The following is a 24,596-nucleotide window of genomic DNA, read 5'->3' as shown; positions in this document are numbered from 1 at the left end:
CTCTCTCTCTCTCTCACACACACACACACACACACACACACACACACTCACACACATAGTTTTATCAGTGATATAAACTTTGGCTGAATCAATGACTATTACACATCTTTGTAAGAGATCCCTGTATTTCAGGTAATCTGTTCTTTCTTTAATCTTAAGTGTAGAAAGGCTGTTTTCTAGAACTCATTCTTTCTACAAGTACTCTCCACATTTCCAGCAAAATCTGTGTGGGAGTCACTGGAAAGCACAAGGTGTTAAAAGACAACACACTGTATTTCCATTTCAGCTCAACAGATGTTAGTGTTCTGTTCTCTCTCTCTCTTTTCTTTCCCTCCCTCCCTTACTATTCCTCCTCTCCCCCCTCCCTCTCTATAAGCAATTGTCTTACTTGGTTTTTTAAATGAACCCATCACATCTTATCTTCCATACTCCCCCCCCCATATTTTTGCAATAAGCAACTTAGTAGACACACAGTGTACTGAATACTGGGGAATTCTTTTCCACAAAGAAAGTGGTCATGAATCAGCTCTATGACTACATTCACATTAGCCTTGTTGGAGGGAAGATACTTTCTGGAAAAATCAGTTAGTTTATCCCACTCTGGCAGCCTTCCTTTCTCACCAAAGCCTGTGGATGGGTCACCAGAACTCAAGGACTGCCAGCACCCCTTTCTGCATCCATGGCCATGAAGGCAACAGAGCAAGCTGGGGGCTGTGGTCATACCCCAAGACCCACAGGATGATGCTCTTAAGCTACTGTGAAGAGGTGGCTTTTGGGGTCACAGGCCTGGAGCTTTCCAGGGCTTTTAGTTCTGTTGAGTTGGAAATACATTCAGGGCAAAGGACTTTGGTACCCCCCCCCCCCTGCTTGTGGTATTTGGCTACATTGAGCTTAAATCCTAGCTCAGCTCTGGCAGGGCTGAAGACTGTATAAGTGAAAAATAGTGGAATGAAACCTCAGAACACATTATGACCTTCAAGAAGGTTTGGTTTGGATTGGGTTCTAGAAATGGTCTGAGTTTTTTGGTTGCAGACTTTTTTTTTTCCAGAGCATATTTTGAACCTCTTCAGAGAACTGTTCATGGCCTCTGAGAGGCATCCGAGGCCCTGGGAGGCCCCATTTTACCCTTCCCTATATTCCAATCTCTGTACAGTAACATTGGGCATAAAGTAAGGATAACACAGTAACATTGGGCATAAAGTAAGGATAACATTAGAAGTTATCATTAAATGAATGTTGTGTACCAGGAACTGACTGAGCTAAAGAATTTTACAACTATAATTGCTTAGAATTTTTCTAAGACTTTAATAAGAAAAGTATTGTTATGCTCTATGATGAAACTGAGGTGCAGAATCTTTGAAATCTTGTACATTTTCTCAAAGTAATGGCATTGTGGGATTTGAACATCAGGATATTTGACTTCAGGGTACAGTCTCTGAACATTGCATTGTACTCCCTTTCTCCTTCCCTTTCTCTTTCTCCTTTCCCTATATCTTCCTAGTGCCTCATCCTCTCCTGTTCCCTTATTCTATCTTCTCTTCTCCTCTTCCACCCACTGCCTCCTGCATTCACAAGGGCAATTCAGCCAATCTTTTTGGAGTGCCTGATGTACCTAATGAAAAGCTGAGGTGACATTGGAGCTGAATCAGTGAGCCTATTCTTCATGGGGTGGGCCCTTAAACCTAGTCTTGTTTTAAGAATACACTCTCTCTCCTTTGATTTCCAAATGTGGTATTCAACAATTTCTTATTCTTAGATTGTAGTTAATTGAGAAAATAAGAATATCTTTGAGAATATCTATTGTGAAATGATTGTTGTTTGTGGCTTCCTATTTGTGACTGCCACTGGACAATGTGGGACTGAAATTGATTTCATTCAGAGATGATGACCTGAGTCAGACCAATCAGAAATCTCCACTGGATTTTTATTGACATTATCAATAAAGATGTTTTCTCTTGGAGACAGACACTGTAAGGTTTAGGGCTGACAGCAACCATTTTGCTACCACATGAAGAATGGCCATCTGAAAACGAAGCCAAAAAGAGGTGAGAACTGAGAGGGAGAATGAGAAGACTCCTTAAGAAAAACATTGAAGTGGGTGACCAGAGAATTCTGCACTATTTGCCACCAGATGCCTCAATAAAGGGCATCACTTTCTATCCAGTACGCAGTAGGTGATTAGTTGGGGACAACAAAAGACATGGTGGATATCACAGTCCAGAGAAAGGCTAAGTAGAGGAAAGAGTGAAGACCTTGGAATTCCAGATTCATATCCCAATCCTCATCTACAGAAGACTGGATTTGGCCAAGTTACTTACCCTTTTTGAGTCTTAGTTTCTTTATTTGTGAAATATAGATAATCATGGTATTTACCAATCAGGGTTTTTGTGAGGATTAGAAGATTCAATATACTTAAAGTACCTATTTAATAATTAATAATTGGCCTTTTTCTATAGCTATAGAAATAGAGCATGACTAAATGACTCCTGTCTTCAATAAGAAATTAGTTGCAACCCCAATTAGTCTTACAGAAGGGATCGCAAACTCAAAACTGGTTAGGTTCACTTAGTTATATAGGCAATAGAGAGTGCCAGGGACTGTGGCAACTGAAGTGTTTGTGCCTCACATAACTGGGCAACCGTATCCAACTCCCATCAGTTGTTTCCCTGCGGTATTCTGGACCCAGAGTTGCCACATCGTTTACTCGTTTTGAAGAAAAGCCGAACATCTGTGTTTTTAAAAGTGAGATCTGTTGAACTTTACAATGTTGTCAAATTCATTCAGATTAAAAACAATGACAATAAGAGGGAAATTATTATGGTAGATCAAAACACACACCTCTAAAAATGGAAGACATTCTGTCTCTTGGCTGTCTCGCTGGAAACTAAGGCTAATCTTTTGGAACCCTCTTTGCTTGGGCTTCTGCAATACAGAAGCTGTCCTTCACTGGAGTTCACAAGAAGTCCAATAAGATCGCTGAGCATTTAGTGTGACAAGAAGATTCAGCAGAGAAGTTGAGGATCCCAGAAAAGTTACATCACAGCATGTGTTTCTCCTGCTCTTCTTACCTACACTGTCCCTCACTTTCACTTCCACGTTCAAAGGCTGTTAAATCACGTTGTTTACCCATATCTTCAGGAAAAAAATCACTTCTGTTGTGGTAAACAACCTGCTTCCCTATTTATAATGGTCTGGCCCTCTAGCAACTTTAGCACGAAATTATAGCTAATTTGCCTACAAACGTTAGGTGGTCATAATAATCTGGACACTCTGTGTGTGTGTGTGTGTGTGTGTGTGTGTGTGTGTGTGTGTGTATAAGTTTTTTACCCAACCTCAGTGCTTGCTCAAGCTCTAGTATTTGGGGAGGACCTTATAGAGGCAAAACACAGATTGAAACTGGTGTCAACCTGAAAGTTGAGACAAAATTTCAGAGAGAGAGAGAATCGAGTGGGAAAGAGCATGCCTTTCCCTTGTGGAAAACGTCTTTGATGGATGGCAATTCAATGCCCAGTGTGCTTGAAAGTGTCTCTTCCAATCTGAAAATAAACTGAGCTTCCTGAACTGCTTTTGGAAAACCAAGGCTTGGAGGATTTCTCTGACTTTCACGGTTCCTGCATCAGCATTTGGAAGAGAAACAGGGAACAATTAACAATGAAAAGAAACTGACTGTATTAGTGATAGCTAGATTTGGGACAGAGGAAGACAGAAAGGCTAATGATTCTAACTTTTTAATTGTATGAAGTCTAAATAATTATGAAATTACCTAGCATTTAAGCTTTTCATCTCTTTTGCATTTGATCTCTAGCCACGTAACTACTGTAGAATAATTTAATATTCTGAGTCGTCAATAATAAGGCTTGCAACCTGATAGTTAAATGCACTTGAAATTTTGATGAGATCATTAATAATACCTCTTGCCAGTGACTTAACTCTAGTTAATAACTTCCTTGTGACTTTTGTCAAATAGATTTTCCTGAGGGATATTAATTTCCAAAGGTTTATGGATGTCCTTCAATTGTTAGCCAGTGACAGAAATAGCTTTTCTGCTGTGGCATGTTTTGAGGTTTTGCCCTTATTTCTAAGAAAAAGGCGATAATTGTGTAAACCCATTGGCATCAAGCTTTAACCTAAAACCTGAAGTAATATTTTCTAAAAAGAATAGTTTCATGTAATTTTCACAATAACAGCATGCCAATACCAACTATTCTAAAATGGCAGCCTGTTATTTTATGAGTTATATAAGTCTAATAGAAGAGAAAAATCCTCTTACTGCCTTGCTTTGGGAACAGTTTCTTAGAATTTTCCTCACTAATAGGGAATCACATCAGTATGCTCATTTCTCATCTTCTGCAGCTCACACCACACAACCAATCCAAACCCACTCCCATCCCAGAGCCAACCCGAGTCTTCACAGTGAACTGTATTTGTATCTGTTTTGTGTGGGGAGGAAAAACCTAGGAAAAGGTCAGCAGAGAATTCTAAAACTGTTGAGCACTTAGGCACCCTTCAAAGTTGGAAGAAAGCATTTGAGGGCAAAAATGACAGAACAGTGTTATATATTGAATAGTATGCATTCAGCATTTGTCACTCCCCAGAGGAACCTAGAGCCCCCATGACAAGTTCATACCTGTTTGTTGAATAAATGAATGAATGAATGCAATAAATAGGACCAAACAAGGTTTGCATAAACTTACAAATGATCCATATGTTATTGATTAAGAAGAGAGGTTCAATTTCTTTTAAGTTACAGATTCTCCACTTCTTTCTTTTTTTCTTCTACTTGCATGCATTATTGGAGAGACTTTTACCCTGTAACCAGGAGACTCTCTTCTACTGTTATGTTCTTAGAAAATATGAACATATGTTTTTTGAAATGAATGAGGAAAGAGATTTGTTTTCTAATAGCTTCCAAAGAAGGGTGGCTGAGTTTAACAAACACACAAGCTAACAAAAATTCTCCAAACTCAGGATGCCCAGTTACACTTAAATTTAGAAAAACCACGATTGATTGATCAATTGTTTAGCATAGGTATGTCCCATGCAATATTTGGGACATACATTAAAATAAAATTCATTATTCATCTGAGATTAAAATTTAACTCATGCCCTATATTTTATCTGGCAACTCTACTCTTAAGTTGTACTCTTAGACATGTAGGAATATATTTCATTTCCACAAGGAAATGTCCTCACTCCCACTTTTCTTAAAGCTAAAATGCCCTTTTGTCTGTATTTCATTTCCCTACATGAAACATGAGTCTATCAAGTAGTTATTTTCTTCTAACTCTACAGTAAGGAAATGACATCAGAATTTCAGTGATACCTGACATTGGCATCATAACTGGGTTTTAGGGAGTTAGAGGTGTTGGGTCTGTGGGAAACCAGAGGACAGGGGCTCCACTCAGCTCCAGGGTTGCCATTTGGGAATATAAATTCAGTATTTTGAGAGTCCACTTTTGTTTTCAAAAGAAGTGCCAGCCATCCTGACTTAATGTGAAAACTGCAGAATTTTAATAATCAATAACAAATTCAACTAATCAAAACTAATGAATGTAAACTCACACACACACACACACACACACACACACACACACACACACACTAAATGGAGGCCTATGCACTTCAGCTCCTTGTCCATTTGTCTGGTATTGGCTGCTGCCAGAGGAGTCCTATATTTTGGCCTGATATCTTGGGGTAGAGAGGAAAAGACTTATCTCTGAGTGAGGCAATTTTAGAAGAGATTCTGATGCCAATGGCTCCTTAGTGGTACAGAAACACATTGCTAATTGTAGTAAGATCATTTTTTTCACCTTCTTCCTTCCTGTCCCCCAGTTAAGCAGGCCATGGGATCTTGCCTCCCTGTCCATCAGGTATGTAGCAGAGAACAGAAGACACAAACAATGACCTTTCCTGGCTTTTGTGTTCAGGATTCCGTGGGATTAAGGACATTTTCTAGGGCAGTAGTCTGGAGAGTCTGAGGAGAGAGGAAATGACCTTGAGGAAACTGTAAAGAGTGAGATTCTTCCCAGACTAAAAAAATAGTTCTCAGACAGTAGGAAGGAGTCAGAGGTTTGTGGTTTCTGTGAGCAGTGCTCCAAGGAGATTGCGGGATCCCAGAGGGGACAGTGGCAGAGGAGGCCAAGAATAAACACAGGACTCCTCAGAGTCACTTCACAATCCCACAACATGAGGGGACCATTGAGCAGAGAATAAAACAATTCAGGGCTAATCCATCTCTATAGTGACTGGTGAATAAAAGGGCCTCTCTGATTAAGGGTGCTACCTAAGACCCTGGAACCTACGAAGTACCAGGTATTAGGAGCGATCCCCAAATGATCTTTGAATACCCCAACTGCACAGAGTAATGGGGACTTACAACTTATAATTGACTTTTAAAAAGCAAAGAACGAGACACACAAAGGATTAGAAATATTCACCTGAGCATATAGATTGAGATTCCTAACGATCACCTCATGATACTCCCTGTATGAATGTAGAACATACAAATACCATCATTTGCACCTACTCTAGGCAGCAGCGCAAAGATTTCCTGGTTTGACACCCCTCATTCGATGTATTGGGCATATGTTAAGCCTGTGCTTTTTCACAGACAGAAAGGCAGAACTTAGAAACTCTTGAATTACCTGGCATAATCAATACCTGTGCCTTTATTTAGAAAATCCTAAGTAACCATCACTAGATAACCCACCTAAGCTACTATTTGCTAACCTCCTGGCCTCAGGATATGCATTTTCCCCAAACCCCTAGATAGTGTTAGCTATATTAAGCACACATTGTAATGCAGCACAATAACCTTCATGACAAAGAAATCATGATATAATAGTGGTGATAATAACTACTATACTACCCTAATATATAAAAAGCCAGGGCTGTCACGACTGAAACAACCGGACTTTGTTCCAGCAGGCTGCGTGGGGCGACAAGGTTGGCAGGGGGGTTAGTGAGGGATGACCAAAGGACTGAACAGCAGGCTGCGTGGGATGACCAGGCCAGCAGGGGGGGCAGTTGGGGGTGACCAGTCCGGCAGAGGGGGCAGTTAGGGGGGATCAGGCTGGCGGGGGGGGGGGAATTAGGGGCAATCAGGCAGGCAGGTGAGCAGTTAGAAGCCAATGGTCCCAGATTGTGAGAGGGATTGGGCCTAAACCAGGAGTCGTACATCCCCTGAGGGGTCCTGGATTGGAGAGGGTGCAGGCTGGGCCGAGGGAACCCCCCCTACCCCTCCGTGCATGAATTTCATGCACCGGGCCTCTAGTATAATAATAATTCTTTTACAAATGAGGAAACTAAGGCACAAAGGGGTTAGATAACTCATCCTGGATTATGCAGCTGGTAAATTTTAGAGCTAAGACTTAAGCCTGGAAGTCTGGCTCCAGAGTCTGAGCTTCTGTACTGCCCCTCCCCAATGGCTGCCAAGCCTTTCCCTGGACTATCCCTGCTTCCTGAATGCTCTGGACTTGACCAGGTCAGGCTCCCCATTCTATGCTCTTATGACCCCTGTACTTTGCCATCATGCTGTTTACCATAGTTCATAAGGATTTGACTATTTTCCACCTCCCCTCTGGATTGTGAGCACATAAAATGTGGAGGTACTGTGAAGACTTTGCTCACCAAGGACAAGATGACTAGCTGTCTGCCTAAGCCCATTCTCCTCTTCTCTCTAATGATAGAAATGCAGAAAGTGGCTGCCCACTGCCTACATTTTCCAGCCTCCCTACTAGTTACGAGTGGCCTCATGATTAAGTTTCTACAAATAGAAGGTGGGCACAACTGATGGATGGCACTTTTATTTCTCCTTCCTCTTCTTGCCAGTTGAACTAATTGTGACCCAGTGTCCACCATACATAGAGTGGATGGCAAAGCCTCTCATGGGATGGCAGAAGGTGAGGGAAGAAACCTGCGTTTCCACATGACCAGGTGAGCAGAGCTACCCACCAACATGAGCCTTTTCTCTAATTGCTACATGAGTAGGAAATCCACTTCAATCTTCTTCAAACCACCGAATTATTTGGGGGCTCACTGTTACGGTAGCCGTGCCTCACTCGATGTCACCACTGCATTTCTGGAACCTAGCAAAGTGTCTGGCACAGAGCAGGGGCTCAACATATATTTCCTGAGTAAACCAACTGAATTGTTGAGTACCCAACATAAATATATGTCTTTCCCACTAGTCTGTGCTCAGAACTTGACAGTTGGAACTGTCTTCTAATTTATTTATTTACATTAAGAACAGCATTAAACACATAGCAGGAGACCACAGAATGAATGAGGAAATGATAGGAGAAAGAAATAATGGACATGTATATGTATCCCTATATATTAAAGACAGGGGACAATAGAGTGTGTTTTGTTTCTCTGATTCCAAAGTCCACGCTCTTAACCTCTATGTCATACTATCTCCCATAATAATATTAATGGGAAGTGAGTAAATAGACTTATTGATTTTTGAAATTGACTCCAGATGTGATTTAAAAACAACAAAGCTATAAAACTGTGTCACTTATGTAAAAACAATCCTTAATGCTGGGATCATGCCGTCAGTTTCTTCATCTCTTCATCTACTCACCCATCACATAGACAAATAGGAATTCAGGGAGTGGCAGGGGCCCCCACTGCATTTCAGTGTTTGTTCCTAGGATGTCTGTTTTGAACCAAAACTTAGCTTTAACCTTCTCTTAACTGTGTGACATCTGTGCTTGGGTAGTTTTGAAAGCCAAGAAATTGCCTCATCATTTAGGAATTGGATTCTGTATATGCATAGTCAAGTCTTAGTCAAAATAGAAATAAAAGCTGTATTTATGTACACATTGACATTAGACTACATATTCAGTCATTTATCCAACAAATATTTATCGAGCGTCCACCCTCTGATGCTAGATACTCATGATGTCAAATGGAAAAGATAGAGCCCCTGTCCCCAAAGATCTCTTAAAAGTGGCACCTAGAAGAAGCCTCTTACAACTAGATGTCATAGAGCAAAGTAAATGCAATATTGGTGACATCATGAAGTTCTATGGTACCCTTGTGTATAGAAGCAATTTGTGAATGTGAGATGTGTGTGTGTTATCTAAATGTATCCATTGTAGAGGGGAGGTTTGAGGTGGGCCTTTAAGGGTGATTAGGATATACCTGGCATAGGGCACAGCATAAGCAAAGACATGGAGGTGCATCATTTAATTCATGATATGAGTTGCCAAGTGTGAGTACAACACTGAAAATGCAAATGGATAGTGAGAGGTGAGAGGTGTGAAACAGTTTAAGTGAAGCAGGAGGAGCTGAGACTGGAGATGGCCCAGATCACTCATTCATTCATTCATTCATTCATTCATTCATCCCTCCACTAACTTAATGAATTTTGAAGGCCTTTTGTGCACTAAGGACCTGTGTTTGTTGTTAAGGGTACAGTGGTGAGCAAAAATAGGTATAAGCCCTGCCCACATGGTGCTTAGTCCAATGGGTGAATAATATTGGCTGCCCTGCTAAGTTACAAATTTGAATTTTAAGAACTGTTGTAAAATGATCAGATCTGTGTTTTGAAATGATACATCTGATCATCATGTGGAGGATGGACTTGAAAAGGGACAACATAGAAGCAAAAAGCAGGGAAGTTACTGGTTGGGAATGAAGTTAGGGCAACATAATCAAGCATGCTGGCATATGACCATTTGTGACTATTTTATTCATTCACTTGGGAAATATGTTTTGAAAGGCAGCATAGTGTAGCAGTTAGAACATGGGCTTTGGAGATATACCTTGGCTCTGTCATTGATCATCTGGGAAAACTTGGAAAGTTATTTCACCTCTGTGTCCAGGTTTTTCCCTCTCTAAAACTAACATAATAGCAGTATCTATCCACTGGCCTGAATAATGTCCCCCAAAATTCATGTCTACTTGGAACCTGAGAATGTACCCGTATTTGGAAATCATGTCTTTGCAGATGGTATTGGTTAAATTAAAATTAGGTCATACTGGACTAAGGTGGACCTTAACCCAATGATTGGTGTCCTTATAAGAAAACAGAAACATGAGGGTGGGGTGTGAGGGGTCATCATGTGGCAATGGAAGCAGAAATAGGAGTGATGCAATTATAAGTCAAGTACACCAAGGATTGTTAGCAACCACCAGAGGCTGGACGAGGCAAGGAAGGATTCTCCCCTACAATTTCAGAAAGAATATGGCTCTGTTGACACCTTGATCTTGGACTTCTAGCCTTTAGCCTGTGGACTTCAGAACTGTGACAATACATTTCTGTTGCATTATGCCACCCACTTTTTAGTAACTTGTTATGGCAGCCCTGGGAAACTAAGACATAGTTTGTACAATGATTGCATTTGTTAATAGAGGTAACATGCTTAGGTCAGTGATTGCCATGTAATATGTGCTCAATATAAGCCCTTATTCTTACATGCCTGGCATTATTCTGTGAAGTTCCTGCTGGGATCACTTGACTAGGGAAATATTCCAACCAATTGTCAGTAGTTATGTGTGAGTAGGTGCTTGGGTGGGTAAAAATAGTGTTGGGCAATACCTTTATCAAGAAAACTTTTTTCAGAGAGATGGCCCACTTCACCGGGCATCATGTGCCTTTGAAATCAGCATCAACTCCCTCTTTCATTCACCCAATACTCTGCTGTCTCCTCATGGGCACAGAGGTTCCATTTCTCTGCTGCCTTCCCTGTTTCACTAAGGAAAGAAGCTATACTGATCCACTCAGACTGCCATAACAAAATAGCACAGACTGGGGGCTTACCCATCAGAAATTTATTTCTCACAGTTCTGGAGGCTGGAAGTCCAAGATCAAGGTGTTGGCAGGTTTGGTGTCTTTGGAGGCCTCTCTCCTTGGCTTGGAGGTGGCTGCCTTCTCTCTGTGTCCTCACAGGGCCTTTTATGCATGTGCATCCCTGTTGTTTGTATGTTCCCATCTCCTCTTTTTATAAGAATACCAGCCAGATTGGATTAGGGGCCCACAAGAATGGCCTTATTTTAATGTACTCATCCCTATAGAAGCTTCTACCTTCAAATACAGGCAGATTCTGAAGTTAGGACTTCAACATTTGAATTTTGAGGAGACACAGTACAGCCCGTGACATTCGGTTCATAGCAGTAGCCTAGGGACAGTTCAAGTTCTAAGTCTCAGTCACTGGCTGGAAATGGTTTGCTCATTCTATGAAGTTCTTATAGCTTAGAAAGGCCTGGTTTACAGATTTCAAGTCCTGTTCCTGGATTGGCAGAGAGTGGGGTGTCAGCACAGGGAGGGACCCTGGTGTGGTTTCTGGTGAGGTTAGGGGGCTCCAGGGCCCTGTGTGGAAGAGATGGGACCCTGACCAGACCCCTTGCTGTAATTGCCCATTTCTGTGTCTGCATGCCTTCTAGACTGTTATTTTCTGGAGGGCAGGGACCATTTCTATCTTGTACATCTTCAAATTCCCCAATGCCTGGCACATAATTGACATATTTGTGGAATGAATGATTCAGTTTCACAGCCTTTCCCTCTGTGAAATTTACTTCCCATGTGATGAAAGCAAATTCTTTTTGCCTCTAGAAAGCTTTAGCATCCTCCAATCTTGATCTTAAAGGGCCCTTGTTTTGCCTCTTTGGAAACGTTTCGATGCTTGCAGATGTAGATACCATTTATGGAAGTTTTACCATGCTCCAGGCAAAGGCCTTCACAAACATCTCAATTAATCCTCTATGGCAACCCTGTAAGGTAGGTGTTTATAGGTAAAATATCCATCACTCAAAGAGGTGAGTTCCCTGCTCAGGTCACACAGTTGGTAAGTGACTGCTGGGTTGGGTTTGAAACCCAGTTCTGTCTGACTATAATCTCAGGCCCTTACCACTAAGCTTTACTGCCTTACAAAGAGCATTTCTGTCTCATATTTGATAGTGCTTGTAGTTCTTTGGATTCCCAAGGATAGCTGGGCATCCTAATGATTTAGATCAAGTGACCATGGAAAAATACAATAATTCAAAAATTTACTGATGAATCAACCAAGAGAGTATGTACATTGTTAAGCCAAATAACAACCAGACTTGTTTGATAAAAACCTTTGCTTAGACCCAGAATGCTTGGGAAGAAATCTCCAAGTTGCACCAAGCTTCACTTCCCTTTCAGCATTTGATACTTTCTGGGTGTTGAAATGGGTGTATAGGTTCACACATGGAGATGAAAATTCACAAAAGGAGGCTGGTTTGTATTCTCTTTGTCAACCTGACTTAAACTACGAGATTTTTTTCTTTCTTTTTATAAACCAATTTGACTTATGTCTCAATATTCTGAAGACAATGGAGATGAAAATTCACAAAAGGAGGCTGGTTTGTATTTTCTTTGTCAACCTGACTTAAACTACGAGATTTTTTTTCTTTCTTTTTATAAACCAATTTGACTTATTGTCTCAATATTCTGAAGACACAGCCCTGGCGATACTTGTGATGAGTTTAGTATTCTGCAAGATCTAAACACAATGGGGGTGACTTAAGGACAGGGTTTCAGCTTTGCTTCTGACTCTCCTTGGTTTTGTGGGTTTAAGTTAATGTTATTTGAAAGTTTTTGTGTGTGTGTGGTTGAATATATACTATAACTTGTTCTTTTGTGACAACAAGATTTATACTGGCGGTGTCTCCCATCCCACTGGAAACTGGAAGGAAACCTACAATATGAACCTCGGAGAGTTTTAAAAAGACAGCAGCTGTTAGTGTTATTCAGCAGTGATGGCTTCAAGCTGCCCTTGAGCCCAGTTACAGGCTTGTGCTCCATCCTAGCTCATTGGTGAGGTCGGTGTGCAAACGGCCTGTCAGATATTTATTACATCACATATGCATTTAGACCAATTCCTTGCCTTCTTAATTAAGATTTCTTCAGTGAATAAGATTTCAGGGGAAAGAAAAGAATCCGATGGAGTTGTATTAAATACCAATTTACTTCCCAAATTTCTGATTTTTTTTTTCACTTAAGATAACTTGGCCTGAAAGGCGAAGGGATTTGAACAAAGTATAGAAGCTGGCATTCCATTGTGTATATCATTTTGGCTCCAGGGGGCTGCTCTGGGTAAAAATGAGCCCGTGAGATGTAACTGTTTTATGCAAGGGCTAACAATACTAGTCTTTTATAAATCATAAATCCTCTTAACCTCAAACAGTTTGGAGCCACCAACTGTAATCTATAAGGTTACAACTCACTGGGATTCCATTTCTTCTCAGTGCCTTTCAGGCCATTGGGCAAATATTTATATGAAGTTCTCAGCTACTAGGGGATTTAAAATCATTTGTGTGGAACAGAAACTTCTTGTCTACACCTTCTCAGCTAAAATTTTTGATGTGAGTTTTATGCTTTACCTTTTGTTGAATATTTTCTGTAATTTTGACTGCCATCTGATTTCATTTCTTTTGGATGGAATTTATAATAGATAGATCTTAGATTTGATTTGATTTTTTGATGGGGAGAATGGTGAGGTGGACAAATTATAATTCTGTCATTCTTTCTTTTGGTGGTATTTTCCTGCACCGTGTGTGTTGCTTTTCTTGAAAATAAATAGGAATCAATGACAATTATAACTTGGTAATCTTAGCTGACTGAAGCTCCCAACCGCTCCTTTTTTTCTTTTTTTTTTTTTTTTTGGCCAGCTTTAGCTCTGGGGCCTTGCTGCTGAAAACATAGATACAATGTTGCGGTCCGAGCCCGGCTGAATGGAAGCCCTTTTCTGGGGTTTTGTTTAGCTTCTTATTTGCAACATAGTATATAGTTGCTTAGAGTTGCAACTGAGAGGCTGGCAAGTTAGGCGGGGAACGTTGGAGTCTGCAGCAAGCAAGCCTCCCTGCTCGCTTCAGTGCCTGGCTGCCGGCCGCCATCTTGGCTGACAGTTAATTTGCATATACTCACTGATTAGCCAATGAAAAGGGTAGCGGTCGTACGCCAATTACCATGTTTCTCTTTTATTAGTGTAGATAGATCTTAGATTTGATTTGATTTTTTGATGGGGAGAATGGTGAGGTGGACAAATTATAATTCTGTCATTCTTTCTTTTGGTGGTATTTTCCTGCACCGTGTGTGTTGCTTTTCTTGAAAATAAATAGGAATCAATGACAATTATAACTTGGTAATCTTAGCAACGAGGATCCTTTGGTGTAAACAATAGTGAACAACTCTAAAACACTTGAGCAAAAAAGGAATTTATTAGGATGATATAAGGCACTTACAAAATCAAAGAGAGGGCTAAAGAGTTAGTCTAATGAGTAGAGGAATATGAGCACGTCTTTGGGTTGGGAACTACTGAACGGGCCCATCAGGATGCCACTGTGGATGAGACGACCAGTGGGCACCACTAATTACTTCCTGTCCCCTCCTGTTGCTATCACTCTGATAAGACTCACAATAGTCCTGGGAGGCAAGATCTGATGAGCATAGCTTGGTCACATGATCCATCCTTATCTGGGGAAAGGTGAAGCCTGGTTTTAGGGACACCTCAAGACTCCAACAATCCATGTAGTGGAATCCCCATGAAAGGAGACAGGACACTGTTGGGAATGAGAACTGGACAGTGGGCAGCCAAACACAATATCCGTTTCTCGATTAACATCACACCTAGAGAAATAAGCAAAACAATTCCATTTTCTCTCGAACCTAATGTAGGGATTCCAAGAGATTTAATGTCTCTTTGCAAATTCATTATATATCGGATCATCTTAGATTCAAGTTCATTGAAATATTTGTGAAATCCTTTTGCTTCAAGATGGAGAGAATCCTGAGAATAATACCCTTGATTCAATTCCACACTGTAAGTTGGGCAGTTTAGAAGAATGGCCAAGGTTTTCCTCCAAGCCCTAATGAAAGTTAATGATGGAGAGCTGGGCTGCATGGTTTTATATGGTTGCCTATTATGAGCTATTGAACTTTTATAGCTTTATTTAACGTTTTATGAAAAGGTTTATTTCATGTTTTATTAGAGCTTTGTTGGATAGCCATATTTGGCCAAGAAGCCTGACAGATGAGCACAAATATTTTGTAAATATCTCTGGTAAGCAGTTTCTGGTTAAAATCATGTTTCATTTTGACATTTTGTGGAGGCGGGGTGGGCATGTTTCTCCTTAATGAAGCACAATAGAGCCCAGTGATTATGAAGGGAGGGGAGTGAAGAGTAGAGGAGGAGTATGCTCAACATTCTAATTTCTTATGCAAAAAATAAATTGAAATGAAAAATGTTATAGAGGTCTGCTTTGGATAAAAGTGAACATTTGAGTTAGAAGCCCCTCCCCCACTCAAAATACATCTAGTTGGTATTAAATATGCTTTGTAAAACTAAAAATATTTTATAGTGTATTTATTTTACCTTTACAATAAACCTATGAAGTGGGTAATAAATAATAGCAGCTAGCGTTACTAGGGGTTTTAAGCCTTGTTCTAAGCACCATATAAGCAATATCTCATTTAATCCTTATAATAAGATACTAGATGAGTACTAATATGAAGCCCATTTTTTAAAAATATATATTTTATTGATTTTTTACAGAGAGGAAGGGAGAGAGAGAGCCAGAAACATCAATGAGAGAGAAACATCAATCAACCGCCTCCTGCACACCTATTGGGGTTGGGGATGTGCCCACAACTAAGGTACATGCCCTTGACCAGAATCGAACCTGGGACCTTTCAGTCCACAGACCGAAGCTCTATCCACTGAGCCAAACCGGTTACAGTGAAGCCCGTTTTATAGATGGGGAAACTAAGGCTTACAAACATTTCCTAAGCATCTGACTCCAAGTCCAGTCTATTTCTCACTCACAGAGACCTCATTGCCTGGTGATCTGATGTGCATGTCATTCAAGTTATCAATTGACCTTTGAGACATCCTTTTCTTATTTTCCTAAAAACAGCATAGAAACTATTGAGGACATGCATTCTGATGTTATAGTCACATTGGCAATCTGTTCCCACTCTCAAGCTTGCCTTTTGAATGTTCTTTCCCCCCTTACCTGGCTTCAGGTTACTATCTTTTTAGAAGAGAGGTCACATCAAATTCCTGGTACCCATTTGTTAACTTTTCTGGGAAATCTGGGCTTTTTCTCCCTGCCCCCAAAATTTAAATGGTTATGTTAAACTTCTCCCAGCAAAGCAAAACTCTTTTCTTCTGTTTGGAAATCAAAGCCTCATGCAAAGGATTCCTAAATCCTTGACTAATTTGTATCAAAAATCCAAATTTTGATTTTTCCTCTTAATTTTTTAAATGTTTCAACGAGGAATTCAGCTGAAATGCCATTTCTTTATAGACCACACCATAAATATCCCATAGACAAGTTGACTTTGTATAACATCTCATGTTCTGTTGAGTATAATATGACATTATGTGTTCTATCATTAATTGAGAGCCTACTATGTGTCAGAGACTCTGATGGGTACATTATATATGTTTCATATTTCATTCTAAAACACTAAGTGGTGAATATTGTCTCCTTTTTACACATGAGGAAACTGATGCTGAAAGAGATTAAGAGGCAGATCTAGGCTGCAAACTTAGGTCTCCGTCTCCTTTTTACACATGAGGAAACTGATGCTGAAAGAGATTAAGAGGCAGATCTAGGCTGCAAACTTAGGTCTCCGTCTCCAGTTCAGTGGTCTCTCCTCTATTCCATGTGGTCTTTTTCTGGGGTAAAAGAGAACCCTAAGCATGTCCAAGCTCAGCTCATCAGGGAATTTCTCTGAAATATTGTGACATCTGAGTCAGGAAGGCTTTTGTGGGAAGGCTTTTGTGATCTTGACTAGGATATTTTGTGACTTCTGACTTTGTTATCAGGGAAGTTTCCATCTTTCTCATTGCTATGGTGCTGCTCTATTCCCCTACTTTAGGGTCTAGAAATCCCCCCAGCAATATCAGTCCCTAGGGTAAGTTCAAAGAATTTACCAGGCACATTCAGGACCTGAAAGTTGATATAACTCTTAATCATTGTGAAACTTGGAACAATTATATGTGCATATTTAATTAAAGAGGTGTGGGGTAGAGTATGAACAGAAGGAGAGATGCTATCCAGAACATTACAAGTATGTTTTATGTGTCCATATGTGTCCTTCTGTTGGGGAAGGGGAGTAAAAAATCAAAAGATGCATGTGTGTGTGTGTGTGTGTGTGTGCGCGCGCGCGCGCGTGCGCATGCGCACACATGTATGTCCAAATAAAGTCTGTGTACACAAGGGATGGTAATGCTAAGTCATATATATATTTGTTGTGTTCTGTATATGCAAGCACTGAAGCAAGCATGGAAACTGGGGGGAGTACATGTGCTCAGGAGGAAGGAAAGAAATAACCAAATTCCAGGCTCAAAGTTTAATTGAGAAAAGTTATAAATTCATTTAGCTCTAAATATATCTCCTAAAACACAAGCCATTTAGATTTATCACAGATGAATGGCACAGGACTTCACATTCTTGGAGAAATGCACCTCATACTGGACGTGAAGCTACTGTGAATAAAGCATGACCAGGGATAAGACAGATCTGTTTTTGGACACTCCCCTGAGCAATTAGTACAAAAGGGACAGCATCATAGGGCTTTACTGCTCTTGAGACAAGTCTAGAGCTGTCTAGACATGAACTAATTATTTCTAGTTATCTTTCTTGATTTCTCAAGAGTGGATTAACTCTCTAATAGCTGTGGAGTCTTTCGATTATATCTATGTATTGGTTAACAAGGGGAGTAGATAGAGCAAAGAATAAAGAATTAGGTCTGCCACTGACTCACTTTGAAGACACCTGGGGAAAGTCACCTAGTCCCAGGGGAGCTCAGACTTGATACCACCTAAACAGGCAGAAGGGTATTTGTCCAATCTACATGCAGGGCTGTTGTATAAAGCAAATGAAAGGATGTGAAACCTTTTGAATAGCATATATATTGTAAACCAAATAAATTGTTACTGATATTGTTGTTGTCTGGGAACCAGGATGTTGAATGTATCTGTTGCTTGGGTTTCTCCACTAACTGATGAAATGAAATGAGCACTGAATTAAACATAAGCATTTAATATTTGAATCTGTGTACTGTTTTCATTGCCTTTTGGCAGATTTACAGTAGGTATCTTTGTGTATATTATTTTACCTCTTGAGCCTTAAAGGTAGGCATGTGATGCTCTAACTCATAGGATTGTTTTAAATATTATCTTGGATGTGAGAACAATTTGTAAGCTTCAAAATGTTATACAAATGAAGAGAGTGTTTATTAATATTTCGCCCTCAAGCTACTAGAAATATCCATTTTTCTCTTGATTCCAGTGACAAAGGGAAGGCTGAAGAGCTTTGACAGTACATATTTTATTTAACTCCCTGTCCTGACCACATAATTAACAGCTGGCTGGGTTTCATGGCTCCAGATGTGTTCTTTTGAATTAGGATTAATAGACTCTATAACTACTCAAGCATCTTAAAAATTAATTGATCATGTAACACTGAACAGTTGGCTAGTCAATTAATCATTTAACGAATGACTTTGACTTACTTTGCCAATTTTGTTTGTATACTTCAAGCTTAATATCTAGACACTAATTGATTTGTTCATCAAATATTTGTGGAATTCTTACCTGGTTCCAAGAAGCCAGATATACAGAGATGAAAAATATGTGGACTCTGTCTCCAAGAGCTCCCAGTCTACTTAAGAAGCAGACAAGTAAATACTAACAAAGTGACTCCAACAAGTTGCATAGAGACACTCATGAAGGTGTTGTAGGATAAGTGACAGTGGGGGTCTAACTCTGACAGTTTCCCCAAATGTTGGAGGTTATGATGAGCCTGAGGCTGGCAGGCTCAATGAGGGTTTACCAGGCCGACAGAAGAAGGAAGGGAGGAAGATTTGAGGCAGAGAGAATGACTAGGTAATAGAAAGCAAGTGCATTGTCTATACTGGAGTTGCAGGTAGATTAACATGATCTATTAGGATGCCTAAAAGGATATAGTTAGAGTTTCTCCCCTAAGAGTGGGAGAAGTGGGGGCCAATTTATTAAGGACTTGGAATTCCAAGCTAAGAAACTTGAATTCTCACTGCATCTGGGGCACATTAAAGGAATATAAGTTGTCAGGTAAATGATATGATCAAATTTGCATTTTAGAAAGAGGCAAATTTAAACCTTTATTGAATATCTACTATATACTCTGTGAAACTCTGACAGATTAATGATAAAAAAAATCTTAAGGATTCTGATCTGATCTTCTGAAATGTGGAATAGGGTGCCTATTGGGGCCTATAGATTTTTCTGCCCTTGATTAGAGAGTAAGGGGGAAAAGCACCAGGGTGGAGAAATTCATTTATCTGTCCATTAGAGCAACAACTAAAAAGGTCCAGCAGATGATGGTGTTTGGGCAAGAACTTCTTCACCCCAATTTGTGCCCCCTTCCAATTCCTCTCCATAGTATTTTGACTCTTCCAAACCTTGTGAGTGGGGACAAGTGCAAGCCACGTATTCTATTATTAACAATCATCAATTATTACATCTCTCCTCTTCCTAGGAGAAGAAAAGAGAAACCTTCAAGGAGTATAAAAATATACTTTGTAATAAAGGAATCCTCTAGGCCTATGAAAATTTATGACAGAAAAAGAAGACATTTCTGAAGATTGGAAGATGAAGATCATTATCTTCAAAAATGATTTTTTAATGGGAACCAGAGATTTTTTAATAAGATGAAATAGAAATGGACTTTTAAAAGATAATCATGGAGAATCTTGAGAAAAGAACATTCTTTATACAAGATGAAATGTGTAAACAATAAGATGAGCTGAAAAGGGAACTAGGTGAGATAAGGAAGACGCAGCAGCCAGTTTAGTTACCTGTCTATACTTCTTTCCTAGAGTCAGCTCTCCTGCTCCCCATTCTCAGATTTGCCCTGCTCACAGTGGACCAAACCAGGGTAGACATATGATCTGAACTTGGCCAATTTCTTTCTCCTTGAAAATTGGAATAGTGACCCAGAAATGCTCTGCAGGCTCAGATCCAGCTGAAAGAGAAAGCATCTGCAGATCAGCATGGGGGACATTTTCTTTGAAGTATATGGAGAAATAGAGATCTATACTGCAGAGAAGGATGCATTAAGAAGATGAACAAAGAAAAACAGAGATGAGAGACTATAGAGTCTGGAAAGAGATAGACACAGAGAGCAAATAGCTATCTTGGTCCTGACAATGTTCCAGTTCCTCATTCCAGTCACCCATGAGGCCTCACTAGACTTCCTGACTTTGGGTTCTATGAATTACACTTGTATTATTTTAAAAACATTCCACTCTTGGTTTACCCTAAATTGAATGGGATACTATTATTTGCAACCAAATAGTCCTTGACCGAAAAAGAAAAATTGCAAGAATGCTAAAAACAAAACAAAACAAAAAAAACCCAGTCCTAGTGTAGACTTCTGTTTTGAAAGTCAGCTGGAGAACAGCTTCTACTGCAGAATTTCTTGATAGCCCCCAAAATACATATACATTAAAGGATTAAAAAACAACTCACAATAACATTGAAAATTTCGACTGGTAGTCAACCTACTTCCAGAATCAGGAGAGTTGATTTGTAATACTTATTTGGCTTAACCTCTGAATGGCATTTGTCCCCTTTTTCTTGAAGCATTTTCTTCCTTTCACTCCCATGACTCTACTCTTCTGATAGTTTTCGTACCTCTCTAGCTATGGCTTTGTCCATTTTCCTTGTTGCTCCTTCCCTACTTGACCCTTTAATGGTTTCCTTGGGGTTACCCCTGGGCCTTCTTCTCTCTCACTCACTCTACTCAAGGTGGTTTCACTCATAGCCATGGTTTCTGTTATTACCCATATGCTGAGGATGTAGAAATCTGCCTACTGGAAATTGCTACAGGGATAAGTTATGATAGGTAACCTAAATCATTTCCTTTCCAGCCAAACATGCCCCTTCTTTAATAAATACTACCTTCTCCATCTTCTCAGTCATTGAAACTAGGAACTTGGGAAACATCCTGAAATATTCCCTTCTCCTTAATATGCTGTCAGTCATCAAGTCCTGCTATGAAGATGACAAGAAAAATTAGAATCAGCACTGACATTGATTTAGTGTCAGCAACCTCCAAACTTCATCTTCTTCCTCTGTCCCACATCTCCTGTGTAACCCTGATAGGTTCACAACCCTCCCCCTCTGCAACACACAGGTCCTGTCTAAATATAAGTATCTTTGTGCATGTGTGTGCATGTGTTTATGTGTATGTGTGTTAGAGGAGAAAAATGCTGAAATAAAGAATTCTAATAACTGTGGATGGCAGAAATTGAGTTTTAAATAAATACTATGAGGACAAAATATCAGAGAACAAGGTCTTATCTCTTTGTGGACTGATAACAGTTTAGAGATAAGCATACTTATCTTATTGCTGAGCAGTGACAAATAATTGCAGTTTGTACCTATTTATGGACCACACTTTGAATATCACTGCCCTGGTTGTCCATTCTCATTGCTGTGCTTGAAACTATATGTAGAGAGATACAACAGAAAATCCTTCTGGAAGATCAGGCAGCAATTAAAATGTACAAATATGAAATTAGGAGAATACAGTGAAATATGACAGGATATGATTTAAAAAAATAAAAGAACTGAAGGAGATAAAAAAGAAATAATGAGATACAGATGTTGTTGAAACTTTAATTCAATAACAACCTTAAAATTCACACTGGAGACAGTAGACAGTATAATTGATGCTGTACAAAATCCAGTAAGTGATATAAGATAAATCTGAGCTGTTCTCCTGGAGTGCAGAAAAAAAGTTCAAAGAAATTTAAAAATTGAAGAGAAGATGACAGATGTGGAAGCTAAATACAGAGAACCAATAAATAAATAAATTATTCTTCTGGAAAAAAAGAAAAAGAGCACAGGTAGAATCAAAATTTAAAGATATAAGACAAAACAATCTTAACCGAAGTGAATTGAGGCACGTTTAAAGATTTAAGGAACACTCCATTCCAGGAGAAAAATCAGCAAAAGTATAATTAAACTTATGTTTATCCAGGTAAGATTTTTTTTAACCAGGAGGATAAATAAAAATCCATTGAAAATCCAGGTAGAATAAGCAATAATGGGGAAAATGTAGACTCATCTTTTTTATAGCAATAAATTATGTCTACAGAATTTTGAGGGAGAAAAACAACAACTATTAACTAAGAATTTTGTATCCAATCATGCTATCTTACTCTTTCACATGGGAAAGTACTATAATGTTATTGAATTAATGTGTTCTACAAATACAATCATGTATTAAATGCAATTATAACCAAGAGAGATATGTATGTATATGTAAACATACTGATAAAATAGACTGTATGCATATATAAATACTGAAAAAATTGACTAACCATGTACCCTTCTTAAAATTTGTATCTGAAGACATTCTTTAACCTACTGAAAAATGAACCCAAACAAAATATCAAGCCTGACAAAGTAACAATATAAATGTTTGGGGCATATGAATTAAAGCCAGTGAAAGTAGATTAGGCCAAATAACTGTAAATATTGTTATAAAAATTAATGTAAATTTCAATTTTTTCTAAACCTGAACATTATTATATTATACATAATTTGGATTTAAAATCCAAGATTATATAAACTGAAATCATGAAATGAGGGAAGAATGAAGAAAAATTAAGGTATTAAACAGGGACCAACACTCCTAAGTAATAAAAATACTCTTATCTCAGGAAGTAGCATTAGTAATCCAATCAGAAAAGGACTTTAACAGTAAGATCTTTAAAATGATAATGGAAGAAATTATGAGATAAAAACAGGACATATAAGACAGTAACAGGTGAATATAAACAAAAATATTGAAGACTTGAGAGGATATATTTGTGTATGTGTACGCGCGTGTGTGTGTGTGTGTGTGTGTGTGTGTTTGTGTATACACAAAGAAAAGTAAAAATTCATTAGGTGCGGTAAATAATATACTGGATAGATCTGAAGAACAAACCAACAAATTGAAATGAAAGCAAAATCTAATTTTAAAAAATGCACAAATACCAAAAGTTAGAGTTGATTAACAAAACTAAAAGTTGGTTCTTTGAAAAGTTCTGTAAAATAAAAAATACTCTTAGAAAAAAAATCAATGAGTAAAAAAAGCACAAATGTACAGAATCTGGAAATGAAAATAGAGACAAACAAAAATGCTTAACAATATTTTTAACTTATAAAATTTTATGGAACAACTTAGTACTAAGGAATTTGAAACCTAAAGAAGCAGAATATTTTAAGGAACATATAAATTATCAGATGATCTCAACAACATATGCCAATAAACATAAAAAATGGAAACAGAAACCAAAGATTTTTCCTAAGAAAATGCATCAGACCCAGCTAACTTTATGGGTGAGTTCCAGCAAACCTTCAACGAACAGATAATTCCCATCTTATACAAACTGTTCCAAACAATATTTAAAGAGGTGGGAAACCACCCAACATATTTTGTAAAGCTAGCTGAACAATGATATAAAAACCAGGCCATATCTCTGGTGAGATTTGGTGTATGCTTTTCATTGTTTTTGTGTTTGTTCACAGGTAGTTTATAGGTTTTGTTGCTAATATGAACGGGAACTTTCTTCCTATTACTTGTTCTAATTGGTAGCAGTTCTAACTGCTTCAAATAAAATTCTAACTGTTTAAAATAATTCTGGCCCAGCTGGTGTGGCTCAGCATCAACCTATGAACTAGGAAGTCAGGGTTCAATTCCCGATCAGGGCACATGCCAGGTCTCATTCTCTCTCTGTCTCTCTCTCTCTCTCTGTCTCTCTCTCTCTCTCTCTCTCTCTCTCTCTCTCCCTTTCTCTCTCTCTCTTCCTCTCCGAAATCAATAAAAATATATTAAAAAAAATAAATAACATAAAATAATTCTGAAATCAGCAGAGCCTGCTTGAGTTTGATAGAAGGAAAGTTTGTCCTTGAAGGGATTTATTTAGTTTCATGCTTAATTTCAATCGTTCTCCCATAACTTCAAGTTTATAGTTATTCATTTACTCCAATTTATGAGCCTTTCATTTGGAAAGTAATGAAAGGATAGGGAAGCAGTCTCTAACGTCCCAAGCATCATACATCAAGATTTCCTTTCATGTTTCTACATTTTATGGATACCTCAATAAGTAAGCTATAGAAAAACTATACAGGTGTTAGTCATTACAAGAAAGGTCATGCTGTTGTGACAGAATTAGGAAACAGTTCTGTCTCTAATCCCAGAAAACCATGTTTTCTCTTTACAGTTCCTACTCTACCAATGTTTTCTGGGGCCATTGCTAGAAAGAGAACAGATACTTGACTGCTCATGAGTGACTGGGAGACTGAGTTGGGTACATACATTCTCTGAGCTATCACCACCTTTTCTTGCCATTTCTTGGTATTCATTTTCCTATAGACTCAGTTTTATAAGTCATGAGGTAACATGCATATACACGTAAAGTAGTACAAAGAGCACATAGCATCCATCCTGGGTTCAAATCCTGACTCCACTGTCCACTGTTTTCTAGTTGTGTGATCTCAAGCAAGTTAATTAACATTTATATACCTCAAACTCCCTATTTGTGAGATGAGATTATTAAAACTTTACATCCCAGTTAGGGA

At 38.9% G+C, this 24,596-nt stretch overlaps 1 long non-coding RNA gene across 1 annotated transcript in view; it reads left to right on the top strand.

The window, feature by feature from the left end:
- Positions 1–7,912: 7,912 nt before the first annotated feature.
- LOC106723803 overlaps positions 7,913–24,596 on the top strand; it is a 38,500-nt gene continuing 21,816 nt past the window's right edge. Inside the window, exon 1 of the long non-coding RNA XR_001359532.1 lies at positions 7,913–7,935. This is a non-coding gene — a long non-coding RNA (uncharacterized LOC106723803). The remainder of the gene's footprint in view (positions 7,936–24,596) is intronic.

This window comes from Myotis brandtii, unplaced genomic scaffold, assembly GCF_000412655.1.
Source record: "Myotis brandtii unplaced genomic scaffold, ASM41265v1 scaffold65, whole genome shotgun sequence".
NCBI lineage: Eukaryota > Metazoa > Chordata > Mammalia > Chiroptera > Vespertilionidae > Myotis > Myotis brandtii.
This window is presented reverse-complemented; position numbering and strand designations above follow the sequence as displayed.